The sequence below is a fragment of the Triticum dicoccoides genome, chromosome 5A (assembly GCF_002162155.2).
Source record: "Triticum dicoccoides isolate Atlit2015 ecotype Zavitan chromosome 5A, WEW_v2.0, whole genome shotgun sequence".
In the NCBI taxonomy this organism is placed as follows: Eukaryota; Viridiplantae; Streptophyta; class Magnoliopsida; order Poales; family Poaceae; genus Triticum; species Triticum dicoccoides.
The window spans coordinates 10,065,837-10,084,518 of record NC_041388.1 but is presented as its reverse complement, the minus strand read 5'-3'; positions in this window follow the sequence as shown (position 1 = coordinate 10,084,518).

The following is an 18,682-nucleotide window of genomic DNA, read 5'->3' as shown; positions in this document are numbered from 1 at the left end:
CAAGTCCTCTTTACTCCCATAGGCAAACAACCTACTTACTCGGGTATGTGCTTCCATCACTCACGCCACCCACCATAAGCAAATCATGAACATATTGCAAACCCTACAGAGGGGATCCCTCACGCTTGCGTGACACAGAGAGCACCATAGGACAGCACCAATAATAAAACATGCAACTCAAACCAATCATGATAATCAATTAATCCATAGGACAAAGCGAATCTTCTCAAACATCATAGGATAGCCATACATCATTGGGAAATAATATATAGCATTGAGCACCATGTTCAAGTAGAGATTACGGTGGGTAAAAGAGGGGTTACACCGCTGCATAGAGGGGGAGAGAGTTGGTGATGATGGCGGTGAAGTTGTTGGTGCAGATTGCGGTGACGATGATGGCCCTGGCGGCATTCCAGCGCCACTGGGAGAGAGGGGGAAAGAGCCCCCATTCTTCTTCTTCTTCTTCTTCTTCTTCTTCTTCTTCTTCTTCTTCTTCTTCCTTGACCTTCCCCCTAGATGGGAGAAGGGTTTCCCCTCTGGTCCATGGCCTCCATGGCAGCGGAGGGGCAACAGCCCCTCCGAGATTGGATCTCTCTCTGTTTCCTTCTGTTTCTGCGCTCCCTGATTCTACCCTTTCACCGTTTCTTAAATTCCCGGAGATTCGTCACTCCGATTGGGCTGAAATTTTGACACGATTTTTATCTGGATATCGTCTTTATTGCGGTGAAAGAAAGGCACAAACCGCCTTATGGAGTGGCCACGAGGGCCACGAGGGCCCAGGGCACGCCCTACCCCCTAGGGCGTGCCCCTCAACCTCATTGGCCCATTGGGCATCGTCTCGCGTTGATTCGACTTCCCAAAATTCACATAAATTCCAAAAAAATGTCTGTAAGGTTTTATCCTATTTGGACTCCGTTTGATCTGGATTTTTTGCGAAACAAAAAACATGCAACAAACAGGAACTGACATTGGGCACTGTATCAATATGTTAGTCCCAAAAATAGTATAAAAATTTGCCAAAAGTATGTAAAAGTTGTAGAATATTGGCATGGAATAATAAAAAATTATAGATACGACGGAGACGTATCAAGGGGCTCCCGTCCCTCCGCCGCCCTGGAGGCCATGGACCAGAGGGAGAACTCTCCTCCCATATAGGGGGTAGGCCAAGGAAGAATAATAAGAAGGAGGGGGGCTCTCTCCCCCTCTCTCCCGGTGGCGCCGGAGTGCCGCCGGGGCAAGGATCGTGACGGTGATCTACATCAACAATCTTGCTGCCGTCAACACCAACTCTCTCCCCCTCTATGCAGCAGTGTAACACCTATTCTCCCCGTTGTAATCTCTACTTAAACATGGTGCTCAACTCCATATATTATTTCCCAATGATATTTGTCTATCCTATGATGTTTGAGTAGAACCGTTTTGTCCTATGGCTTAATCTGGATCTTGGTTGGTATGATTGTATATTTTATTTATGGTGTTGTCCTACGGTGTCCTCCATCTCACGCAAACATGAGGGGTCCCCGCTGTAGGGTGTTGCAATACGTTCATGTTTCGCTTATGGTGGGTTGCGAGAGTGACAGAAGCTTAAACCCGAGTAGGTGGGTTGTTGCATATGGGATAAAGAGGACTTCATACTTAATGCTATGGTTGGGTTTCATGACCTTAATGATCTTAAGTAGTTGCGGATGCTTGCTAGGGGTCCAATCACAAGAGCATATGATCCAAGTAGAGCAAGTATGTTAGCTCATGCCTCTCCCTCATGTAGAATTACAAGAATGATTGCCGGTACTTGTTATCGATTGCCTAGGGACAAATGACTTTCTTGTTGACAAAAGCCATCCACATTTTTACCTTGCAATTTATTCGTAGTTTTATTCCCGCAAAGTACTCGTAGTTTTATTCTTGCAAAATAGCTTCATACTTGTTTTAGGTAAAGCAAACGTCAAGAGTGTGCGTAGAGTTGTATCGGTGGTCGATAGAACTTGAGGGAATATTTGATCTGCCTTTAACTCCTCGTTGGGTTCGACACTCTTATTTATTGAAGAAGGCTAAAGACGATCCCCTATACTTGTGGGTTATCAAGACCTTTTTCTGGCGCCGTTGCCGGGGAGCAATAGCGTGGGGTGAATATTATAGTGTGTGCTTGCTTACTTTATCACTAAGTAGTTTTTATTTTGTGCTCTTGTTTTCTATCTTTAGTTATGGGTAGGAAACGCAAAATACCAAAACAAATTAGTTGTACCTACTAAACCAATGGTTGAAGACCCACCCAAAATCTATCATACTACTGAAGCTTTCTATTTGGATCATCTTCGATCCATTTTTGCTCGTGCCGAAAACCCAACTAGCTTAGTTGAGGGAAAATCATTAAATGAGCATGCTTATTTTGTGCAACACCGCTTATGTTTGGAAGGGAAACTTTTGTGGCATCATATTAATAGTTTATATTGCTATGCTTTGAATCTATGCGAAATACATCATTTTACTTGTTGTGTCGGGGACCCTAAAAAACACCTTCCCTTTGAATGTGAGTTTAAGGATAATTGAATCTTATCTTCTTATGCCAAGGGTGCCTATGAAATCACTTCTTTGATTGAAAAGTATGATGCTACTCTTTACAAATCTGAAAATTTTGCCATACTCAAATATTGCTATCAAAACTATGCTTCTAATGCTTATGTTAAAGAATATATTGAGTACTTCTCTGTTGTCCCAGAAGATACTAATATTTTGTAGGAGTCTATGGAAGGAGAAATTGATGAAACTGTGAGCTCATTGGATGAAAAAGATAATGAGGAGAGCGAAGAACAAAACGAGGAAGAGCGGATTAGCTACCCGTGCCATCCTTCTAATGAGATTAACACTTCAACTCTTACATTGTTTAATGTCCCTTCGTTCTTACAGAAGGATGAATGCTATGATGATTGCTATGATCCCGTTGATTCATTTGAAATATCCCTTTTTGATGAACCTGATGCTTGCTATGCTTGTGGCCATGATGCCAATATGAATTATGCTTATGGATATGAACTTGCAATTGTCTCTTATGTTAAAAATGAAATTGTTGCTATTGCACCCACACATGATAGTCCTATTATCTTTTTGAATTCTCCCAACTACACTATATCGGAGAAGTTTGCACATATTAAGGATTACATTGATGGGTTGCCTTTTACCGTTGCACATGATAATTTTGATGAATGTAATATGCATGTGTTTGCTGCTCCTACTTGCAATTATTATGAGACAGGAACTACATCTCCGCCTCTCTATGTCCCCAACACGAAAGAATTGCAAGAAACTTCTTATGTTATGTATTGGCCTTTACTTGATGTGCATGATGTTTCTTGTATGACATGCCGCTGCATAGGAAGAGAGTTAGACTTCGTCATTGCATGATATATGTTTCTTTGTGCTCATTACTAAATGCCAAATCATTGCTAATTATAATTGGCTTTGATATACCTTGGGATCAGGGTGGATTCATTACTTGAGCACTTTATGCCTAGCTTAATGGCTCTAAAGAAAGCGCTGCCAGGGAGACAACCCAGAAGTTTTAGAGAGTCATTTATTTCTGTTGAGTGCTTTTATAAAGTTTAAAAACAAAAAAAATACAAAGGGGAACTTGAAAACTTTTTCACAAAAGGGAATTGATTGGAAGTTATGCATTGGAGAAGTGAGGGTTGACCTTGAACACTTGTGTGCATGCTCATGGGAACAATGTAGAATTTTTCATGAAGATTCTCACAAAAATAATTATCCCCGTGTACGATTCCATTGTATTACAAAAATAATGTGCCAAAATTTGCCTTTAGGATGAGTAGATTGTTTGTTGGTATGTGCGGTGCAAAAATAGAAACTTTGGCTGTAGTGCATGATTTTACATTGTTTATTGGAATGTCGAAAGTTTCTAAAGCTTTTTGCACAGTCTTGCTATACATTTTTTTATTTTTTCCTAATGTTTTAGAATTGTTGGAGTACCAGAAGTATGGTGAATGTTCAGATTACTAGAAATTGTCCTGTTTAAGACAGATTCTGTTTTTAATTCATTGTTTTGCTTGTTTTGATGAAACTATCGATTCTATCAGTGGAATAAGCCATGAAAAAGTTATATTACAGTATATACAATGCAAAAACAAAATATGAATTGGTTTGCAACAATACTTAGAGTAGTGATTTGTTTTATTATACTAACGGGGCTTACCGAGCTTTCTGTTGAGTTTTGCGTGGATGAAGTGATCAAAGATCGATGAGGTATCGATGTGAGGAGAAGGAGGAGAGTCAAGAGCTCAAGCTTGGGGATTCCCAAGGCACCCCAAGTAAATATTCAAGGAGACTCAAGCGTCTAAGCTTGGGGATGCCCTGGAAGGCATCCCATCTTTCTTCAACAAGTATCGATATGTTTTCGTCTTCGTTTCGTTCATGTGATATGCATAAATCTTGGAGCGTCTTTTGCGCTTAGTTTTTACTTTTATTTCATGCACCATGCTGGTATGAGATAGTCCGTGGTTGATTTATAGAATGCTTGTTGCACTTCACTTATATCTTTTGAGTGTGGCTTTATAGAATGCTTCATGTGCTTCACTTATATCATTTGAAATTTGGATTGCCTATTTCTCTTCACATAGAAAACCGTTGTTCGTAGAATGCTCTTTCGCTTCACTTATATTTATTAGAGCATGATATTTTGTAGAAAGAATTAAAATCTCATGCTTCACTTATATCTATTTAGAGAGTCAAAAGGAATTGGTCATTTGCATGGTTAGTCAGGAAATCCTACATAAAACCTATGGATCATTGAATATGATATGTTTGATTCCTTGCATTAGTTTTGCGATATAGAGATGGTAATATGTGGGAGGTACTAGTAAACGGTTGTGGTTGGTAAGAATATTGATGTTAAGGTTTGTGATTCCCGAAGCATGCACGTATAGTCTCTCGTTATGCTATGAAGTTGGAGCATGATTTATTATTGATTGTCTTCCTTATGAGTGGTGGTCGGGGACGAGTGATGGTCTTTTCCTACCAATCTATCCCCCTAGGGGCATGCGTAGTAGTACTTTGCTTCGAGGGCTAATATACTTTTGCAATAAGTGTAACTAATGTGAGTCAATGGATTATACGCATTCTTACCTTTCTGCAATTTGCTAGCCTCTACGGTACCTTGCATTGCCCTTTCTCACCTCGAGAGTCGATGCAAACTTCGCTGGTGCATTCAAACCCCGTGATATGATACGCTCTATCACACATAAGCCTTATTATATCTTCCTCAAAACAGCCACCATACCTACCTATTATGGCCATTCCATAGCCATTCCGAGATATATTGTCATGCAATTTCCACCACTTCTGTTTTGATGACTTGAGCATTCATTGTCATATTGCTTTGCATGATCATATAGCTGACATAGTAGTTACGGCTCAGCCATCGTTCATCATTTTTATACATGTTACGCTAGATCATTGCACATCCAGGTACACTGCCATAGGCATTCATATAGAGTCATACTTTTTATAGGTATCAAGTTGTAAATTTTATTTCTATTAAGTTATAAGTAAATAGAAGTGTGATGATCATCATTATTCATTTTTAGAGCATTGCCCAGTGAGGAAAGGATGATGAGACTCCGGACAAAGAGAGAGAAAAAGGGGGAAAATAAAAAAGAAAAAAAGAAAAAAGAAAAAAAGAAAAAAAAAGAAAAAAAAAGAGAGAAGGGGCATGCTAGTTCCACACTTGTGCTTCAAAGTAGCACCATGTTTTTCAGAGAGTCTCCTACGTTGTCACTTTCATATACTAGTGGGAATTTTTCATTATAGGATTAGATGCACAGCCACTTAGTTTTCATATTGAGCTTTCATACACTTATAGCTCTTAGTGCATCCGTTGCATGGCAATCCCTACTGAGGGAGTCCTGGACTAAGGGGTCCTCGGGCGTCCGGCCTGTTAGCCATGGGCCAGACTGATGGGCTGTGAAGATACGAAGACCAAAGACTGCACCCGTGTCTGGATGGGACTCTCCTTGGCGTGGAAGGCAAGCTTGGCGACCGGATATGTAGATTCCTTTCTTTGTAACTGACCCTGTGTAACCCTAGATCCTCCCGGTGTTTATATAAACTGGAGGACTTACTCCGGAAAGAGAGACTCATTACCATAGTCATACAGGCTAGACTTCTAGGGTTTAGCCATTATGATCTCGTGGTAGATCACTCTTGTAATACTCATATCCATCAAGATCAACCAAGAAGGAAGTAGGGTATTTCCTCCATAGAGAGGGCCCGAACCTGGGTAAACATTGTGTCCCCTGTCTCCTGTTACCATTGATCTTAGACGGATAGTTCGGGACCCCCTACCCGAGATCCGCCGGTTTTGACACCGACATTGATGCTTTCATTGAGAGTTCCACTGTGCCGTCAACAACAGGATCGATGACTCGCCTCGTCCTTAAAGACAATATCACTAACGGAGGAGAACTGGCCCCAGGCCAAACCCTCCGGTTGGGCAGCTTTACCATGACCGCCCGTTCGGCCGTTAAGCCGACGATGACCTCTCGGGCCATCGAAAATCCTCTTCGCATCGACCCCAAACACTCCAAGCAGATGGATCCGGCGGAGTTTTCGTCTTTAAATGAGCTCCTTGATCATATCGCCGCCCTGGGAATCGCCACAGATTACGATCGGATCGGGCTCAGACCCGACCAAAGAGAAATCAAATCTCCACCGATCACCTACCAGATAACGGTACTCGAGGAGCAAGAAGGCGACTCTTCCCCTATACCGAAGACGGCCTACGTCCAGATCGCCGACCCTACAGAGCCGGATACCCACCCGCAAAAGGAGGTGACTGGCCTTCCGAACATAGAATCGGATGGCGGGCAAAGGCAACCAGAAGATACTCCAGAGTCCGGACTGTTAAGTCTGGAAAAACTTCAGACTCCGGATCATCGATCAGGTCAGGGTCCAGATCCAATTCCACCCACCCATCCAGACATAAGCGCTCTCACGAGCATACAACAGCAGTCTCAGGAAAAGGTCCACCACTTCTGGGCCAGATACCTCCTTGTCCAGTACAAGGTTAAAGATTGCGGTGACGAGGACGCAATATCAGTGTTCCGCAACAATTGCACGAACGAAGGAATCCTCAACGCCATTAATCGCCGCTTCATACTACACTTCACTGACTTGGCAACTACCGTATAGAAGAACAACACAATGGAAAGCGCCTGGAGGGATCAGGCAGCTTGTTGGGAGCCATCGGTCCCAACTCAACCACTGGTCCAGGCGAAAAGGGCGCATCCCCGTGACGCGCGCAGTCCAATAGCCAAGAAATACAAACCCATTACGCGGCGTGGAACCGTTCTGGAGGGATGGCTCGATGGCCCATGCAAAATACACACAACACCGGATAACATACCAACCCACAGCCTTAGAGCATGTTGGATACTCCGGCAGGTAGCCAAAAGAGGCGAGGACATCCTTACCAAAAACACCCCAGAGCAACACCCTCCAGAAGATGACGACCCCAGCGTACTGACGGTCTTTGAGACATTCGCTTCAAACAATAAGCGCAAAAGGGCACTCCACGGCCTCGCCGAAGTCTGTCAAATCGCCACAGTAAACCCTTGGAATGACACGGCCATAACCTTTAATGCCGGCGACGAACCAAATACATGACAGTCCGAGCACCAGCCGCTTTAGTCCTCAGTCCCATCGTGGATGGCTTTCGACTCACCAAGGTCCTCATGGACGGTGGCATCGGACTAAACCTCATCTATGAGGATACACTCCACAAAATGGAAATAGACAGGAGCAGCATCAAGCAAAGCAGCACGACCTTCTGAGGAATCATTCCCAGTCGGGAGGCGCGGTGTGCGGGAAAAATCACACTTGATGTGGTATTCGGCACACCGGAGAATTATCGGTCTGAAGAAATCACCTTCCAAATGGCTCCTTTCAGCAGCGGATACCACACCCTGTTGGGGTGGGATTCTTTTACACGCTTCCAAGCTATACCTCATTACGAGTATATGAAACTCAAAATGCCCAGACCAAGCGGCATAATCACTCTTGTCCGGACATAGCACTCAGCGCCGAAAACAAAACCGCATCCCTGGCCCTTGAGGCATTATCTGAAGCCCTCGCGGCCGAAGAATTAACCGCACTGCGCTCCACGGTGGATAGGGACGATATGATCTTAGACAAACGACCCAAATCCACCTCCTTCAAACTGGCAGAAGAAATAGTCAAATTCCAGGTCCACCCAACGGACCCCAAGAAGACAGCATCTATTGGAGCACAACTGGACCCAACGGTCGACACCGCACTAAGGGATTTCCTTCATGAAAACTAGGATATATTCGCCTGGCACCCTTCTGACATGCCTGGAATCCCACGTGAGCTGGTCGAACATAGCCTTAATATTTTAAAGGGATACAAACCAGTCAAACAAGCACTGCGGCGCTTTTTCGAGCCCAAACGCCAAGCTATGGGGGAGGAGCTTGCCAACCTAATTGAGGCCGGATTCATCAGAGAAATAAAACATCGGGACTGGCTGGCAAACCTGGTGATGGTACCAAAGAAGGACAAATCCTGGTGGTTGTGCGTCGATTTTAAAGACCTCAATAAGGCTTGCCCTAAGGATCCCTTTCCCCTCCCCCGCATTGATCAAATCATTGATGCTACCGCAGGATGACTCACTGTGTTTCCTTGATGCATATTCCGTATACCATCAAATCAAAATGAAGGAGTCCGATCAAGCTGCAACAACATTCATCACCCAATATGGGCCATTCTGCTCCAACACCATGCCCTTCAGGCTCAAGAATGCTAGCGCCACATACCAACGCATGATTCAAACATGCCTGGAGAAGCAAATCGGCAAGACAGTTGAAGCTTATGTGGACAATGTCGTCATCAAAACTAGGCGCGTCGAAATACTAATAGACAATTTACGTCTCACATTTGATAACCTCTGCGCGTATGACATTAAGCTCAATCCGGAAAAGTGTGTTTTCAGTGTTCCCGCTGGAAAACTGCTGGGCTTCATCGTTTCCAACAGAGAAATTGAAGAAAATCCAGCCAAAATCCAAGCTCTGTCACAATTGGCTACGCCAATAGACCTTAAACAAGTCCCAAAGCTCGCGGGTTGCGTGGCAGCTCTAAGCCGCTTTATCTCCAGATAGGGAGAAAAGGCACTACCACTCTATCGCCTTCTACGGCGTACCGATCACTTTGAGCAGAGGGACGCGGTAACAGCCGGACTAGAGGAAATAAAAACCCATCTTGCGAGCAACCCAATCCTGGCCGCGCCAAACATCGGCAAACCGATGTTATTATACATATCGGGAACACATCAGGTGGTGAGCACCGTGCTCGTCGTTGAACGAGAACAGGACGGACACAAATTCCCACTTCAGAAGCAAGTATACCACGTATCCACTGTCCTTACACCACTACAAAAAAAGACACATCCGTGACATTTTGGGCAGAACGATTATTTTTCTGTCATACATATGACACTTCTATGACGATAATTGTGACAAAACCTGGTGAGGGAGTCCTGGATTGGGGGGTGTCCGGGTAGCCGGACTATGACCTTTGACCGGACTCCTGGACTATGAAGATACAAGATTGAAGACTTCGTCCCGTGTCCGGATGGGACTTTCCTTGGTGTGGAAGGCAAGCTTGGCGATGCGGATATTTAGATCTCCTATCATTGTAACCGACTTTGTGTAACCCTAACCCTCTCCGGTGTCTATATAAACCGGAGGGTTTTAGTCCGTAGGACAACTTCAACATACAACAATCATACCATAGGCTAGCTTCTAGGGTTTAGCCTCCTTGATCTCGTGGTAGATCTACTCTTGTACTACCCATATCATCAATATTAATCAAGCAGGACGTAGGGTTTTACCTCCATCAAGAGGGCCCGAACCTGGGTAAAAACATTGTGTCCCTTGTCTCCTGTTACCATCCGCCTAGACGCACAGTTCGGGACCCCCTACCCGAGATCCGCCGGTTTTGACACCGACATTGGTGCTTTCATTGAGAGTTCCTCTGTGACGTCGCTTTTAGGCCCGATGGCTCCTTTGATCATCGACAATGATGCAGTCCAGGGTGAGACTTTTCTCCCCGGACAGATCTTCGTCTTTGGCGGCTTCGCACTGCGGGCCAATTCGCTTGGTCACCTTGAGCATATCGAAAGCTACGCCCCTGGCCACCAGGTCAGGTTTGGAAGCTTAAACTACACGGCTGACATCCGCGGCGACTTGATCTTCGACGGATTCGAGCAACAACCGAACGCGCCGCACTGTCTCGATGGGCATGATCTAGCTCTGTCGCCGAACAGCGCATTGGAGGCCGTACACGCATCGGTCCCGACTCTTAATTCGGGGCCGGTTGCTCTATTCGAGGACGAGCGATTGGACGCCGCCTCGGGGGCTGTGATCCCAAAGGCGATCGAGCCGAATACCAGCCCCGCACTCTGCAAGACCCATGACTCCAAGGGGCCGGACTCCTCTCCGGGCTCCGAGCCCTCCGCGCCCCTACCGATCGAATCCGATTGGGCGCCGATCATGGAGTTCACCATTGAGGACATCTTTCAGCACTCGCCCTTTGGCGATATCCTGCAGTCACTAAAGTCTCTCTCTTTGTCAGGAGAGCCCTGGCCAGACTACGGTCAACAAGGTTGGGATTCGGACGATGAAGAAATTCAAAGCCCACCCACCACCCATTTGGTAGCCACTGTCGATAATTTAAACGACATGCTCAGCTTCGACTCCGAAGACATCGACGGTATGGACGACGATGCAGGAGACGAACATGAACCAACACCTATAGGGCATTGGACAGCCACCTCATCTCATGATGTGTACATGGTGGATACACCTAAAGGAAGCGAAAACGAGGAGCACGGGGAGGCAACGAGGGATCGATCTCTCGAAAAACAGTCAAAGCGGCGATGTAAACGCCGCCTCAAGCCCCACCTCGATTCAAACCCAGCCATAGAGCAGGATGAGCCGGTAGACGACGAGCATGCCCTAGAGCAACCGTCCGAACAGGGCAACTCGGATAAAGAAACCAAACAACCCGCCCCCGACGAAAACGGCATTCCGGACAACCTTACTCCGGATAATCCCATGGAGCAGAAGAACCTCCATAAAAGGCTCGTTGCAACCGCACGTAGCCTGAAAAAGCAGAAGCGGAAGCTCACAACTGCGGAAGATACACTCAGAATCAGATGGAGCAAAGTAATCAATACCGCAGACAAATACGGCGGCAGTCGCCACACTAATAGCTACCCAAAGCGAGAGCTACTGCCTGAATTCGATGAAGAGGCCTTAGAGCCCTCGCATTCAAAAAGTAAGAAAGCCACCCGGTCGGATAGACGACCCCATGGCCAGCATAAAGCAGCAAGCGGCGCCGCACTCAAGCCGGCATGCGACCCACTCAAGGAATCGCATCAAAAAGATGGCCCAGCCAGGTATATTTATGGGCCAAGAAAGCAAGCTCTCGTAAGCAATGCAACAAAATCAATATCCGAATCCGGCACACCCAAATACAGGGGTGCCGCACACCCCCTATGTTTCACCGATGAGGTCCTGGATTACGAATTTCCAGCGGGATTCAAACCCGTAAACATAAAGGCATACAACAGAACAACAGACCCTGGAGTCTGGATCGAGGATTATATCCTCCACATACATATGGCCAGAGGAGACGATCTCCATGCCATCAAATATTTACCCCTCAAGCTTAAAGGGCCAGCCCGGCATTGGCTCAAAGGCCTTCCAGAAAACACAGTTGGAAGTTGGGAAGAGCTCGAGGACGCTTTCCGAGAAAATTTTCAAGGGACCTATGTCCGCCCTCCGGATGCAGACGATCTCAGTCACATAACCCAATAACCCGGAGATTCAGCTCGGCAGTTCTGGAATAGATTTCTTACTAAAAAGAATCAGATAGTCGACTGTCCGAACGCCGAAGCCTTAGCAGCTTTTAGGCATAATGTCCGAGACGAATGGCTTGCCAGACACTTCGGCCAAGAAAAGCCGAGAACAATGGCCGCACTAACAAGCGTCATGACACGCTTTTGTGCAGGAGAGGACAACTGGTTGGCAAGACGTAGCACCAGCGACCCAAGCACATCCGACACCAGGGATGGAAACGGAAAACCGCGACGCAACAAGGACCGTCGCCGGACTAAGGAAAATAGTCTGAAGAGCACGACAGTTAATGCCGGATTTAAAGGCTTGCGGCAGAATCAGAAAAAGCCGCCCACCCAGGATAACAGGGACGACCCATCCAACCTAAACAAAATCCTGGACAGGATATGTCAAATACACAGTACCCCTGGGAAGCCTGCTAACCATACCCACAGAGATTGTTGGGTCTTCAAACAATCCGGCAGACTCAACGCCGAACACAAGGGGCTCGACACACCAAGTGAAGATGATGACGAACCCCAAAAGCAGAGTACCAGGAAACAAAAGAATTTTCCACAAGAAGTAAAAATAGTAAACTTACTTCATATAAAAAAACATGCGGCGCCCATAAAGATACGCGCCATACGGCCTATCCGAACAGAGTCTCACCACTGGTTGTCAAAACCAATAATCATCGATCATCTGGATTATTCAAGAAGTATCGGGAATGCAGGCTGGACTGCCTTGGTACTTGATCCAATAATTGGCGGACTCCAATTTACAAATGTCCTGATGGACGACGGCAACGGTCTAAACTTGATATATTAGGATACAGTCCGCCACATGGGGATAGACCCAGCAAGAATTCGCCACAGCAAAACCTCCTTTCAAGGGGGTAACGCCAGGTCCAGACACCCGCTGTATGGGTTTTCTCTGGCTCGAAGTTATATTCGGCTCTACCGATAACTTCCGCTGCGAAAGGCTGACTTTCCACATCGTCCCATTCTCAAGTCGCTATCAAGCACTGCTGGGACGCGAAGCTTTCGCCTGCTTTAACGCAATACCGCATTATGCATCTCTGACGCTTAAGATGCCCGGTCCACGAGGCATCATCTCTTTGAAGGGAAATCACTGAGTGCGCCTCCCCCGAGCGGAGGATTGTGCGGCCGCTTTAACAGCCCCACGATAAAACGGCTTCACTAGCCAGGATATCTGAACAGGTCCTTAAGACCACGGACACGGCTAGACGAGTCCGGCATAAACTATCAGTGATAAAGGCTTAATAGCCGTACACCCCTGTTCTAGGGGCTCCGCACCTGTAAACATAAGAGACAATAAAGCTCACTTTTGCATATCTTACTTTATACTTTGTTTATTTAATATAACTTCTGTTCAACACGACCATTTTTTCAACTTAGTTCCTCTCTTTTACAGATGAACATAGTGCTGCGCTCGTCCAGGATACCGCACAACGGAGACACAGGCGCAGACGTGAAGTAGGGACCTGTTCCAAGGATTCTTTTCAGATTAAGACCCTGCGTAAACCTTTTTTACTGCCTCTTGTTGATATATATCCCCTGGTTTTCTCTATAACCAAGGAGGAGGCTGGCGTCTTGGCATGTGGCCACGTCAGAATTTTTGCGCGTACCTAGACACTAGGGGCTTTTAACAAAGGGCGATTGTCTCGCCCGCACTCATAAAGACCGAATGCCTTAGGGAGTGTTCGGCGTCACGCGTTTTGGCCTTATATGCATCAGCTCCGAATCATGTCTTTGGTCAAATGTTGGGTTGCCCGGCTCCTGTGTTCGGCTGCCTTATGTTCCGCTCTATCAGCTAAGGTAGCACCAGGAGAACTACTGAGATTGTGCCCTAGTTCGGCCAGGCGAGAACCTCAGTAGAGAAAGCTGAAAACTGACTGTCATGATATAGCGTGAGACTGGTCAGCCACTCGATGACCTACCGGAATCTATAGGATTCCTCCACTTTAACGAAGGGCCGTTTCCCGGCCAGGCATACGCACCCCGAATTCGGGCGAGCGCAGTCGCCACCAGGGGCTATCTAAGTAGCCCACTGTCAAGCTCCTATGGCTAAGTGAAAGTGATAAAGCATTATAGTCCGATTGCCTAGTTCGCTGCACTATCACCTCCTTTGTAGGACCAAGACGTTGGATTAAGTGTGAAAAAGCGCCTTCTGCGAACACCCCGGCATTATGTGCAAGGGGGCTGAAGTCGACGACTGCCATCTTTCAGATTTTATATAAACGGCCGCACAGGAGGTGTTAAAATACTTGCAGGCACAAGTATAAAAAGTTCCTATAATTTATAAAAATAACGTTTTACAAACTGCATATGCTATTCGAAGATAGCATCTTTCGAGCACTGCGTCTCTATTACACGAGCGCCTGGCATAACTTCCTGAAAATAGTGCTCGGCAGGTACTCGGCTTCTGTTCGAATCTCGGGATGCGACAGCGGTGGACTCCATTTCCGCCCGGTATGTCTTGACACGGGCAAGAGCCATCCGCGCACCCTCTATACATGCTGACCTCTTCATTGCATTGATACGCGGCACCGCACCAAGGAATTGCTGCACCAAGCTGAAGTAACTCTTCGGCTCCGATCTCTCCGGCCACAAATGACTCATGACACACTTCATGGCAAGTCCGGACAACCTATTCAGCTCGGCCCACTCGGCCAGACGATCGGCCACAGATAGTGGACGCTCTGGATTGTGGAACTGCGACCAGAAGAGTTTCTCCACTTCGCAATCTTTCTGATCTCGAAAGTGTTCGATCGCATTAGCGGCAGTTGCCGCCAAATCCAGATGGGTGTCCGCCGTACTCCACAGTTGGTCCAAGGGAGCATGCTTAGGATCACAAAACTTCCTCCGCAGCATATAGGGCTTTCCAGCCGTGATTTCTCCGGCCTGACGCAGCTCCTCCTTCGTAGCTCTCATCGCAGAGCGAGCATCCTTGGCATCAGCAATGGCCTTCTCGAAGTCCGCCCGCTTCGCCCGGTCTTCTTTTTCAAGAAGCTTGCAACGGTCAGTAGCGCTTTTTAGCTTCATGGCCATTTCGGCCATCTCTTTCTTGCTTCGGAAGTGAGCAGCCTGTTCGGCTCTCAGCTCTTCAAGGGCCTTCTCGACAGCCGCATCACTCTTTCTGGCTTGTTGCTTAGCTCAGGCAAGTTCTGCCCGAAGACTCTCCACAACGGTCGCACCATCTGCGTCAAGCACACATTGTAAGATACTGGCGTAAAGCTTCCCTTACCAGGTGCCGCCCAAGGAATTACGTACCTTGTGCTTCGTTAAGACGCTCGTTGACGAGCGCAATGTCGGCATCTGCCACGTCAAGTTGCCGCTTTAGATCGGCAAATTCATCAGCCCGGCTGCATTCCGGACACTTCGCCGCCTATATACAAAGGCGACATTTTAGACCTGGGATTATGATCCTCTGCATGCCATCACTTTTGACAACGCCCAGAGTCTCAGGGGATACTATCTACACAGGGCGCATCTTATTTATGCGCAACTGTCCAAAAAGTGTACATTATTTCACGTACCTCAAAACCTGTCAGTAAACTTCTGACGGTCTCGTGCAATCCGCTTTCCGCGGACGAAATCCTGTCAATCACCATGCCCATCAAGGCACGGTGCTCCTCTGAGATAGAAGCTCGCCCTAGCAGATTCTTCAGCTCCTCCGACCGAGCACCGGACGGTGCAGGACTCGTCCTATGGCCACTTTCGAAGACCGGACACGGAGAACCTTGGGGGGCCACATGGCTACCTTCCGCCCCTGCCGGATTCGGAGAAACCCTCCGCGACGACACCTCAGGGTCGCCCGCCTCACTAGGCGGCACGGCAGGGGGAGGTGATCCACTCTCCATCATCTCCGGAAGAAGGTCCCCCGAAGATGAGCTTTGCTGAGAAGGGTTGAGATCCGAACTACAAGGTAAATTTTCTGTTACTTTTCTCAGATATAAAGCTAGGATTTCTCCCGTCTTTCAAGAAGAAAATCTTTCTCTACTTACGGCTCGTTGGAGGGCTGATCCCCTTGAGGGCATAATTCGGCCGAGGTACCCCCCGGCGCAGGACCCTCTGACGAGGATTTCTTCCCCCGCTTCGATGCCATGGTCTCCGAGTCGTCAGAGGCGGCCCTCTTCTTTCCCTTAGGAGAGATATTGTCGGTTCCTCCCTTCGGAACAACCTCCTTTGAGGAGGCCATAGTCTCCTTGTCCCCTCCCTTGTTTTTCTCCAAAGGCACAATCTTCAACATCCGGACCAACACATGATCCGGCGTGGTCTCGGGGAGGGCAGCCGGACACCTGATCAGCTTTGCTTTCGCTATCCACTCCTATTTAAAAGGACAACTCTTTTAGGGGCAAGTTTATGACAAATAATACGGATGGCTAGTCCGGGCATAAGACTACTTACTTGAGTATCCGGGCGGTTGCAACTCAGTCCTGCGTCCTCGGTCAAATCCGGACACATTGCTTGTGATCCGAAGAACAGTTTATACATCTCCACGGGCGTAGCGCCCATGAAATGCTGGAGAGCTCGTGGTCCCTCCGGATTAAACTCCCACAGACGAAGGGAGCGACGTTTGCCGGGCAGGGTTCGGCGGATCAGTATGACTTGTGTCACTTTGACCAAGCTGAGGTCTCTTTCTAAGAGATCCTTGATGCAGCCCTGCAGCAAGGGCACGTCCTTAGATGGCCCCCAGTCTAGTCCTTTATTGGGCCATGATGCTAGCTGTGGTGGGGGACCCGAGCGAAAGGCAGGCGGTGCCGCCCACTTGGTGCCCCGGGGAGTGGTGATATAGAACCACTCCCGTTGCCATAAGCCAAGCTCCTCTTGAAAAGAGCCCTTGGGCCATGGAGCATCAGCGTTCTTGCTTATAATAGCACCTCCGCACTCCGCGTGCCGTCCCTCGATTATCTTCGGCTCCACTTTGAAGGTCTTGAGCCATAATCCGAAGTGAGGAGTGACACGGAGGAATGCTTCACACACCACGATGAATGAGGAAATATGGAGGATGGACTCCGGAGCTAGATCGTGAAATTCCAGTCCATAATAGAACATCAGCCCCCTTACAAAGGGATCCATTGGGAAGCCTAACCCCCAAAGGAAGTGAGACACGAACACCACGCTCTCACTGGGCAGGGGACTGGGAATAGCCTGCCCTTGAGCAGGCAACCTATGTGAAATTCCGCCGGTCAAGAACCTAGCCTCTCTCAGCTTTAGCACGTCCTCCTCCATGACGGAGGAGGGCATCCATCAGCCTTGAAGGTCAGAACCGGACATTGTCGAAGGTCCGAAGCGCCTGAAATCTAGAGCCTAGGGTGTTGGAACTCGAGGCGACGGGCGAACTCGTTTGAGATTGAAAGAAATGAGTAAGGCCTTGGTCTCTTTATAAGAGGTCGAATACCAAGAGCCCTCCCCGTAACCGTTTGGGACTCGCCTTTAATCGAGAACACATGCTAACGGGCACGATTGGGTTGCCCACGTCCGTATTGATGAGAATCCCGTAAATAGGGGACACGATCTCTGCTTTGACAAGACGTGCCAAGGAAACCGCCTCGCAAAACACGCTGAGGTGGGGAAGTAAAAACGATTCAGATAAAGGCTTGGCCGCGGTGTGATATCACGCTGCGGGATACGTCAGCAGATTAGATTTGTGTTAATATTATTCTCTCTATGGCAATATGTGGAAACTTATTTTGCAGAGCCGGACACTATTCTTAGTGTTTACAATCTTTTATGAACAACTTGCAGGAGGAACCCGCCTTGCAATGCCGAAGACAATCTGCGTGCCGGACTCGTCGTCATTGAAGCCTGGTTCAGGGGCTACTGAGGCAGTCCTGGATTGGGGGGTGTCCGGGTAGCCGGACTATGACCTTTGACCAGACTCCTGGACTATGAAGATACAAGAATGAAGACTTCGTCCCGTGTCCGAATGGGACTTTCCTTGGCGTGGAAGGCAAGCTTGGCGATGCGGATATTTAGATCTCCTATCATTGTAACCGTCTTTGTGTAACCCTAACCCTCTCCGCTATCTATATAAACTGGAGGGTTTTAGTCCGTAGGACAACTTCAACATACACCAATAATACCATAGGCTAGCTTCTTGGGTTTAGCCTCCTTGATCTCGTGGTAGATCTACTCTTGTACTACCCATATCATCAATATTAATCTAGCAGGACGTAGGGTTTTACCTCCATGAAGAGGGCCCGAACCTGGGTAAAAACATTGTGTCCCTTGTCTCCTGTTACCATCCGCCTAGACACACAGTTCGGGACCCCCTATGCGAGATCCGCCGGTTTTGACACCGACACCCGGTATCATCATAGATGTGGTGGGATCCTACTTCTATGACAAAAAATCATGACAGAAAATGGGCTTTTCGTCCTGGGTGGGCCGGAGACGCAGCTGCATGACATTCTTTGGGCCGTCCATGACGGAAAAAACTGTGGTAGAAGCGAGGGGGAGGAAAATTTTGAGGAGTTCCCGGTTACTGTGGGAGGTCGGGGGCCAAGCGATGCGCGTTTCTCTCATACACGTACGCGCGTGTGTGCGAGGCGTTGGCTCTAACTGAACCTGAGTGAGGCGTTGGGCTCTAACTGAATTCGAGCGATTGCACTGTAGGCTACGCGTTACTGAACCCGAGTGATCGATCGATGGCTGTTAACTGAACCCGACCGAGCGATTCCTTTGCTACTGCTGCTAACTGAACCCGATCGCTGTTGCCTCTAGATGAACAGTGAGCAT